The 10,000-nt window shown below is 32.7% G+C and overlaps 5 non-coding genes across 5 annotated transcripts; all 5 read left to right on the forward strand.

The window, feature by feature from the left end:
* The first annotated feature begins 1,969 nt into the window (after positions 1 to 1,969).
* TRNAY-GUA (transfer RNA tyrosine (anticodon GUA)) lies at positions 1,970 to 2,062 on the forward strand. The gene is made up of 2 exons: positions 1,970 to 2,006; positions 2,027 to 2,062. It is a non-coding gene; the product is annotated as a tRNA-Tyr (tRNA).
* Positions 2,063 to 8,889: 6,827 nt separating this feature from the next.
* TRNAY-GUA (transfer RNA tyrosine (anticodon GUA)) lies at positions 8,890 to 8,982 on the forward strand. The gene is made up of 2 exons: positions 8,890 to 8,926; positions 8,947 to 8,982. It is a non-coding gene; the product is annotated as a tRNA-Tyr (tRNA).
* Positions 8,983 to 9,177: 195 nt separating this feature from the next.
* TRNAY-GUA (transfer RNA tyrosine (anticodon GUA)) lies at positions 9,178 to 9,270 on the forward strand. Its single transcript has 2 exons — positions 9,178 to 9,214; positions 9,235 to 9,270. It is a non-coding gene; the product is annotated as a tRNA-Tyr (tRNA).
* A 169-nt stretch (positions 9,271 to 9,439) lies between these two features.
* TRNAY-GUA (transfer RNA tyrosine (anticodon GUA)) lies at positions 9,440 to 9,532 on the forward strand. Its single transcript has 2 exons — positions 9,440 to 9,476; positions 9,497 to 9,532. It is a non-coding gene; the product is annotated as a tRNA-Tyr (tRNA).
* A 197-nt stretch (positions 9,533 to 9,729) lies between these two features.
* Positions 9,730 to 9,822, forward strand: TRNAY-GUA (transfer RNA tyrosine (anticodon GUA)). Its single transcript has 2 exons — positions 9,730 to 9,766; positions 9,787 to 9,822. It is a non-coding gene; the product is annotated as a tRNA-Tyr (tRNA).
* Positions 9,823 to 10,000: the final 178 nt, after the last annotated feature.

The following is a 10,000-nucleotide window of genomic DNA, read 5'->3' on the forward strand; positions in this document are numbered from 1 at the left end:
ATGTCTTGATTTTCTCATTTAGGATTCTATCAAGTTTCTGAATAATTTTATATACCTTTTTGTTTCCTTTTACACAATTTTAAAACGACAAATAAAAAATTTCTGGAGCAGCGCCCACAATAATTTTAGCAACGATTCGTCACTGGACTCCTACATTTCTAATTTCTTCATCCCTAAAGTTACCCTCAAAATCATGATTTTAAGTACGCTTTACCTTCGGTTTTTCCTTTCTCCATAATACCCGTTTCCAAAGCAAACACCATTATTTCTGTTTACGATACACAAGATTTTTTTTTTTTTTTTTTTTTTTTTTTTTTTTTTTTTTTTTTTTTTTTTTTTTTTTTTGCCACAAACTAATACGCACGAGAGTGATAGCGTATTTATTTCATAATGTCAATAATACGTATTAGATTGGTCTCACATAAACGGCTCGTATGTAGGTAAATGAAAAGATATATATAGATCTATCTGATACATTTAATGTATATCTGAGTTTCCATGGTTAATGGCCTGAGGATTATAACAGTTTCAATACATTTCCTGCAGCTATTTTCATCTTAATCCTCCTAGTTACTATTATTGTTTTACTATTGTTCTTGTTGCGGCAACTCGGTCCTTGGACTGCTTTTAGCAAGCACGTAAAGTTCATTCACATAGACACACGCACAAACTAAGATGAATAAATTCTCTCTCAAATATACAAACTTTATGCTTGAACTCAAAACACGTGCAGGCACAAATTTACAAAGACCTACACGAGCTCACCTACAACTGCACAAACTTTGTGCTTTTATGAGTAAACAAAAAGATTGACACCAAGTACTAACGCTTTTATTACTCATTATTAACTTATAATTTCATATATTCAAGTGTGTGTGTATATATATATATATATATATATATATATATAAAAATATATATATATATGTATATATATATGTGTATATATATGTATACATATATACATATATATATATATATATATATATATATATATATATATACATATATATATATATATATATATATGTATGTATATATATATATATATGTATGTATATATATGTATATATATATGTATATATATATATGTATATATATATATATATATATATATATATATATATATATATATATATATATATATATATATATTGAATAACAGGGAGCAAAACGAAGTAAAACGTGAAGTCAACAAGTGAAGAAACCCGAGAATCCGTATTGTCAGCTCCTGAAACCTTACAGAAACACCGATTCGTTCAAGAAAGACTTTCCCGTCGTAGCGAAATTCTGTTTCATTCGAATGAAATGTCTGAAATTTGCCCTCTCAGTTTATGCTGTTTACGTTACTACTGATACTTTGTGGTAAATCGTTCTTAATTGACAGTTGTTCTATTGATACTATAGTTAGGTTATTCATTGCACGATATTTACGGAAAGAAAGTAAATCGGTAGAACTTCAAAAGTTCAAACTTGCAGCAAATGTTTTTATGTTGAACAGGCTGACATAAGTCTTTTTATAGTTCATATATGAAGTATCTGTTTTAATGATGTTAAAGTTCTTAAAATATTTTATTTTAATTTTTCATTACTTCTAATATTGTTTATTTATTTCCTTATTTCCTTTCCTCGCTGGGCAGTTTTTCCCTGCTGGACCCCTTGGGCTTTATAACATATTGCTTTTCCAACTAGGGCTGTAGCTTAGCTAATAATAATAATAATAATAATAATAATAATCAGTTTGTATCATTGTCCATAGCAGAACAGGGAAACAACATTAGTCTAAAATTGTTTATTACCGAAGACGATGAATTTCCTGTGCAGAGGGAAGTTGAACGCGGCCTCTTAATAGAGATGAGCATTGCTTCGTTGGCAGCAGGTGAACTCGGCCTAGTTACGGTCCAGAAAGTTGTTGAGAGTTTCTTATTCAATTCTTATTTCAAGACGCTTTCTCGTTTCATTCGTACCTCCTTCGATAGCTCAGTTGGTAGAGCGGTGGACTGTAGTTGGAAACTTACGAACAGACATCCATAGGTCACTGGTTCAAATCCGGTTCGAAGGATAATATTTTCGTTTTTTTTTTCTTTTATTTTCATTTCATTGTAGTTTTATTTAGTCTTTGTAAATTGTCTGTCATATGACCGTTATTTATTTACATCCTGTTTTGTTATATCTTTGAGCGCCATTACTATGAATATTTTCACAATATTTTTCAGTGATGCTGTTAGAATATTTTTATTTTATTTATCCCTTTGTCACGCTTAGCAATGTTTTTCTTCAAACTGAATTTTACGGTTTTACAATTCTGATATATTTAATGACAATGGAGGTTTAATTCATGTGTGATATTGCGTATCAATATATTTTTCATTTTGCTATATTTTCAATACGGTTAAAAGGGATCTTTATAAACTGGACACTTTCATTAGTATATATAATGTTTAATCTCTCGTTTAACTTTTTCATTCTTTTCTTTTTTAATTTTGTTTAATATCTTCAATAATCACCCGTTATGATCTTTTGTTAATTTATTGACATGATATTATGATAAAAAAAAATTTAATTATTTGTTGGAAATATAATGTTTAGGAAAAAATATTCCAAAGGCTGTGGTCTTGTTACGTTTTCTCATCCCATTTGATAATAGTTTATTTGTCATCCATACAGATATGTTCTCTCATTACACTTTGAAACGGAGTTTTAGCGTAAACTTGACAGATAAGTTACTACCGCTCGAGAGTTATGGGGTTGTACCAACCGTGTGTCACTCCGGGGTCACCAATGTGACGGGCCGAGAGAGTAGTTGTGAACTCAAAGGCAGATTGGAAACGACTGAGTTCACAACTCCTCTCTTGGCCTGTCACCAATGTGACGGGCCGAGAGAGGAGTTGTGAACTCAGTCGTTTCCAATCTGCCTTTGAGATTGGTGACAGGCCAAGAGAGGAGTTGTGAACTCAGTCGTTTCCAATCTGCCTTTGAGTTCACAACTCCTCTCTCAGCCCGTCACATTGGTGACCCCGGAGTGACACACGGTTGGTACATGGGGTCACCAATGTGACGGGCCGAGAGAGGAGTTGTGAACTCAGTCGTTTCCAATCTGCCTTTGACCGGGGTCACCAATGTGACGGGCCGAGAGAGGAGTTGTGAACTCAGTCGTTTCCAATCTGCCTTTGAGTTCACAACTCCTCTCTCAGCCCGTCACATTGGTGACCCCGGAGTGACACACGGTTGGTACATGGGGTCACCAATGTGACGGGCCGAGAGAGGAGTTGTGAACTCAGTCGTTTCCAATCTGCCTTTGACCGGGGTCACCAATGTGACGGGCCGAGAGAGGAGTTGTGAACTCAGTCGTTTCCAATCTGCCTTTGAGTTCACAACTCCTCTCTCAGCCCGTCACATTGGTGACCCCGGAGTGACACACGGTTGGTACATGGGGTCACCAATGTGACGGGCCGAGAGAGGAGTTGTGAACTCAGTCGTTTCCAATCTGCCTTTGACCGGGGTCACCAATGTGACGGGCCGAGAGAGGAGTTGTGAACTCAGTCGTTTCCAATCTGCCTTTGAGTTCACAACTCCTCTCTCAGCCCGTCACATTGGTGACCCCGGAGTGACACACGGTTGGTACATGGGGTCACCAATGTGACGGGCCGAGAGAGGAGTTGTGAACTCAGTCGTTTCCAATCTGCCTTTGACCGGGGTCACCAATGTGACGGGCCGAGAGAGGAGTTGTGAACTCAGTCGTTTCCAATCTGCCTTTGACCGGGGTCACCAATGTGACGGGCCGAGAGAGGAGTTGTGAACTCAGTCGTTTCCAATCTGCCTTTGAGTTCACAACTCCTCTCTCGGCCCGTCACATTGGTGACCCCGGAGTGACACACGGTTGGTACAGGGTCCTTTGGCTGGCGAGACAGCACTACATTGGATCCTTCTCTCTGGTTACGGTTCACTTTCCCTTTGCCTACACATACACTGAATAGTCTGGCCTATTTTTTACATATTCTCCTCTGTCCTCATACACCCAACACTGAGATTACCAAACAATTCTTCTTCACCTAAGGGGTTACTGCACTAACATTGTTCAGATGCCCCTTTCTTTTAGGTAAGGGTAGAAGAGACTCTTTAGCTATGGTAAGCAGCTCTTCTAGAAGAAGGACACTCCAAAATCAACCCATTGTTCTCCAGTCTTGGGTAGTACCATAGCCTCTGTACCGTGGTCTTCCACTGTCTTGGGTTAGAGTTTTCGTGCTTGGGGGTACACTCGAGCACACTATTCTACCTTTTTTCTCTAACTCTTGTTTTGTTAAAGTTTTTATAGTTTATATAGGAGATATTTGTTTTAATTTACTGTTCTTGAAATATTTTATTTTTCCCTGTTTCCTTTCCTCACTGGGCTATTTCCCCTGTTGGAGCCCCTGGGCTTATAGCATCCTGCTTTTCCAACTAGGGTTGTAGCTTGGCAAATAATAATAATAATAATAATAATAATAATAATAATAATAATAATAATAATAATAATACCGTAATGTTTTCTAAAAGCTCCTGAGACAAATTAGTCTGATGCAAGGTAGTAAAACTGCATCCACTTCATTTACATAAAACTAATTTGCAAATGATTTTATCGCAGAACGCGTTCGCTCGCCCGCGCGCGCGCTCTCCCTCAATAGGGAGCAGCTTTTTAAATGGTCCCCGACCAACACTCCGACAAAAATTATGATGTTGTAAATTTCTTCTCCGTCAGCAGGTTTATTTTTAACTATTGTCTGGATGGTAATTAAGGATTAGATTCGTGATTTGAAATTGAAGTTGCTTTTTTATATCCTTTTCTTTCTTTAGGCTTGTATATATGTGCGTGTATGTATATATGTAATTTATGTTTTATATATATATATATATATATATATATATATATATATATATATATATATATATATATATATATATACATACAATTTCCTCTCTATTTGTATATATATTTGTCAAGACGAACAGCTCTCAATAATAATTTGAGTTGGATTTATGAAATATTCATGGCGTTGGTATAATGTTACATAAAAAATAGTTGTGTACACACAAATACCAAATGACTATAAACACAATTAAAACACGTTTAAAACACAATTTAATATATATATATACATATATATATATATATATATATATATACAGTATATATTATATATATATATATATATATGTATGTATGTATGTATTTATATGTATATACATAAGTATGTATGTATATATATATATATATATATATATATATATATATGTGTGTGTGTGTGTGTATATATATATATATACATATATATATATATATATATATATATATATATATATATATATATATATATATATATATACAGATATATATATATATATACACACACATATATATATATATATATATATATATATATATATATACATATACATATTTATGTATATACATATAAATACATACATATATATATAATATATATATACTGTATATATGTGTGTGTATATATATATATATATATATATATATATATATATATATATATTAAATTGTTTTTTAAACGTGTTTTAATTGTGTTTATAGTCATTTGGTATTTGTGTGTACATAACCATTTTTTATGAAACATTATCCCAATGCAACGAATATTTCATACATCCAACTCAAATGATTATTGAGAGCTGTTCGTCTTGACAAATATATATACAAATAGAGAGGAAATTATTAACAGTCCATAAATCTTATACGTTTTATTTAAATGTAAATTTTACATCCTTTCTAATATCCAAAAGCTTATTTGAACCTGGAACATCATAAAACTTAAAGATGGAATCCTCGAATGCAAATAGGAAATTGCAGAGTTCCTGCTTTGACTTTTCCAGTGTGGCGGGGCCGTGATTAATCCCGAGAGAATTTACCCTGAAGGAAAGAATCTTCGACGTAGAAACTAAGTTTTCAGTCGGAAATAAAATATATGATTAATATGGAGACGGTAAATAAAAGCATTTCTCATATTGAAGAGACTGGAGCAATTCGAGCACTAGTCGGTTCTATGAGATTCTAATTTCTGGAAAAAGAATCTAGTTAATCATTTGGTAGTTGATTAGCAAGCTCACGTGATTCTTTATTTCATAGTTTATCTCTTATTCATCTTATTTTTTATCTTTATATTTATATTATTCATTTTACATAATTTATTTCATCTACTTTACATTGATATTTATGTTATTGTTTTCTTTGTTTATATCTATATAGATTATTAATTACTTTGCACTTTATTTTCTGTGTTGGGCTGCTTTTTGAAGTAGTGCCCCGAAGCAGGGAGCATTCTGATTTTCTAACTAGTATTTAAACATTGATTAAAGTAATAATAATAACGATAATAATAACTACAGAGGCACTCGTTAAAGTGCAGACTTCCGTTGCGACAGCTTATGTGTCGTTGGCGTGGATTTTCATACTCTCAAATATTAATCAAGTTTGAAGTCTCTGTGACAAGGATGTCCAAACTTATGGCAGATTACGTGAATTGGACATTTTGCTTGACCGTGACTTTGACCTTTGACCTTGACCTTCCAAAATTCAAAATGAATCATTTCCAGCTTTTAACATAACAGTTAATCCATGCAAGTTTCATTAGTCTACGATTGAGCAAACACACTCACACAAACAAACACACAAACACGGGGTAAAACATAACTTCCTTCCAACTTTGTTGGCGGTGTTTATAATAATTATAATAATAATGATTAAAAACTAAGTATTATGAACTGGAATTCCTTCCTTCCACCAAAAGGAAAATGGAAATATTGTATTCGTCGAGTTTAGCCTTCAGCGATGACCTGAAATTATTTTGATCATTTGCTTATGTGAAAAATATCTCAAGGTCTTTATTTTTTACAGTTTTGGAGTATAAAAGTAAAGTTATTTTCTAAAAATTCTCTTTTTTTTCAGGACAGTAATGGCAGTCATTGTTAGATTTTTTATGTTTCGTGTTTGTCTTACTTTTTTACTTGTGATTATCTTTATTCATATTTATATTTGTTCTTTTCTTTGCTTTTATCGTGGTTCACTTATTTGGTGTTTCGTTACTGTGACTTAATATCGTTGTGAATTTCGATTCCTTATTTATTCCTTGTGACATTTGATTTATTGTTTATTGTTCCTCGAAAACAGTTTCTGATTGACCATTAAAAGAAATAATTCGCAATATTTATTTAGTAAATGTGGAAACATTAACAAAATATTCAGTGCCTTAATGCCTATTATGCTTTCAAGAGTTAATCATTACTGATGATTGTTTCTGAAAATCTTCGTCCAAAAAATTATTATTATTATTACTTGCTAAGCTGCAACCCTAATTGGATAAGTAGGATGCTTTAAGCCCAGTGGTTCCAACCAGGAAAATAGCCCAGTGAGGAAAGGAAACAAGGAAAAATAAAATGTTTTAAGAACAGTAACAACATTAAATTAAACAACCCCTATATAAACTATTGAAACTTTAGCAAAATCAGAGAAATAAGATGGAATAGTGTGCCTGAGTGTACCCTCAAGCAAGACAACTCTAGCTCAAGACGGTGGAAAACCATGGTACAGAGGAGCGCCTAAATATAACTATTCATTAACTTAAGAATTTTGCATCTTGTGTAAATACGTTGTTAGTTGGTTACCTGGCGTCCATATTGCATCTTTCAAATATTGTATTATTCCCCGTTTGCCGTTAAAATAGAATTATATGTACGAAGTGTGGTTGCTATTCTAAAAAAAAAAAAAATTTCCTTTATTACGATTGCAGTGTTTATAATACTTTACATTGATATGTATATATATATATATATATATATATATTATATATATATATATATATATATATATATGTATATATATATATATATATATATATATATATATATATTTATGCACACACACACACACATATATATATATATTATTTATTTATTTATGCATGTATATATGCTTTCATACACACACACTTATATATATATATATATATATATATATATATATATATATATATATATATATATATATATATATATATATATATATATAATGTATTATACTAATCTTTTGTATGCTTAGATATTTATTTCTATATCTTCTCATTTTGACTGAATTTATGGCTTGTGGGTATTCAGTTGGACGTGCATTAGAGAACATAAATCATGCAGCTGTTGCGTAAATACATCCATCAACTGTGGCGAATATTTTAGAGCTATTAAATAATTCAGAATGCAAATTCTTCGCTTGCAAAGCTGAGGTTATAATTCCCGCCATAGCGGTCAATCGGGACATTGCAGAGGAAATGTTAATGATAAGTGAGGAGCTCTATATATTTTTATCTTATTCCCTATCTATCTATCTATCTATCTATCTATATATTTCTCTCTATCTATATGCTTGCTGCCTATTTTTAAAAGATTCTGAGAAGAAACAATTTTTCCTAACAAGCGAAATCATCTTTTACAGAAGACCTGGATAGAATTGTTTGCCTGAAAACAGTAAATGTTTAGGCTAATAATTGTTCCCTTCTAATCTGCTGTTTTTCAACGTTGTGTTGTTTGCATGCGTTAAGCCTTTCTTATTTATGTTATGCATACTAGTCAGGAAATTCAAAACAATTCTGTCACAACTCGTCTTAAAATTATTGGGATTAAAAGGAAAGTTATAAAATAGTATTTTTAGGTCTCCACCAAATATCGATGCCAGAGAAGTCTTTTATTGTTAATAAAGAGAATTTCTAATCAATCAATCCTACTCCTACTACAGTAGATTCCTGTTTTAGTACCCATGAATCTAAGGTAGTTTAATGCCAGTCTAGTGTTTCTTTGCATATTTTAATAAGCCGTATTCCACCGTATCCAGCATCCCCTTCGATAGCTCAGTTGGTAGAGCGGTGGACTGTAGTTGGAACTTTCAAAGCAGACATCCATAGGTCACTGGTTCAAATCCGGTTCGAAGGAAAACGTTTTGCCGTTTTAATTGAACATTCATCGAGAGGAATGTTAGAAACGGTACTCTCAATTATTATGTTGTAATAAGACTCGAAAATTAGAATTATACCTTTTACTATTGTAAATTTATAGTCTAAATAAAATTTTCACCTATTGCACAGACTGTTTACATTGCACAGCAACATTACACTGCCGCTCTTCAGACTTTCGATAGCTCAGTTGGTAGAGCGGTGGACTGTAGTTGGAACTTTCAAGGCAGACATCCATAGGTCACTGGTTCAAATCCGGTTCGAATGAAATTTTTTTTTTTTTTTTTCTATTTAACCTTCATCGAGAGGAATCTTGAAAACGGTACTCTCCATTAGAAGTATACCCTCTACCATTGTCAATTTAAATTCTAGATAAAATTTTCACCTAATGCACAGACTTTACATTGCATAGCAACATTACAATACTACTCTGCAGACCTTCGATAGCTCAGTTGGTAGAGCGGTGGACTGTAGTTGGAACTTTCTAGGCAGACATCCATAGGTCACTGGTTCAAATCCGGTTCGAAGGATAATTTTTGATTACCTAATAAAGTTATATCGAATTTAGCATGCTGGAAAACTTCGTTAAAATTTGGAATTAAGAAGAAATGAAAGCTTTAGTTCTTAGACATTTTTGTGGAGAATAATAATAGATTTTTTCTACATGTTTATATTGCTCTGGTTGATTTTTTTACCTTCATGAGCAATACTGCAGCTTGTTATTAGGCCTTCGATAGCTCAGTTGGTAGAGCGGTGGACTGTAGTTGGAACTTTCTAGGCAGACATCCATAGGTCACTGGTTCAAATCCGGTTCGAAGGAAAACTTTATGCTTTTTTTTTTATTTAACCTTCATCAAGAGGAATGTTAGACATGGTACTTTCAATTATTGTTGTGATAACAGACTCGAATATTAAAAGTATACCCTGTACCATTGTCAATTTATATTCTAGATAAAATTTTCACCTAATGCACAGACTTTATATTGCATAGCAATATT

The sequence above is a fragment of the Palaemon carinicauda genome, chromosome 9 (genome assembly GCF_036898095.1).
Source record: "Palaemon carinicauda isolate YSFRI2023 chromosome 9, ASM3689809v2, whole genome shotgun sequence".
NCBI lineage: Eukaryota > Metazoa > Arthropoda > Malacostraca > Decapoda > Palaemonidae > Palaemon > Palaemon carinicauda.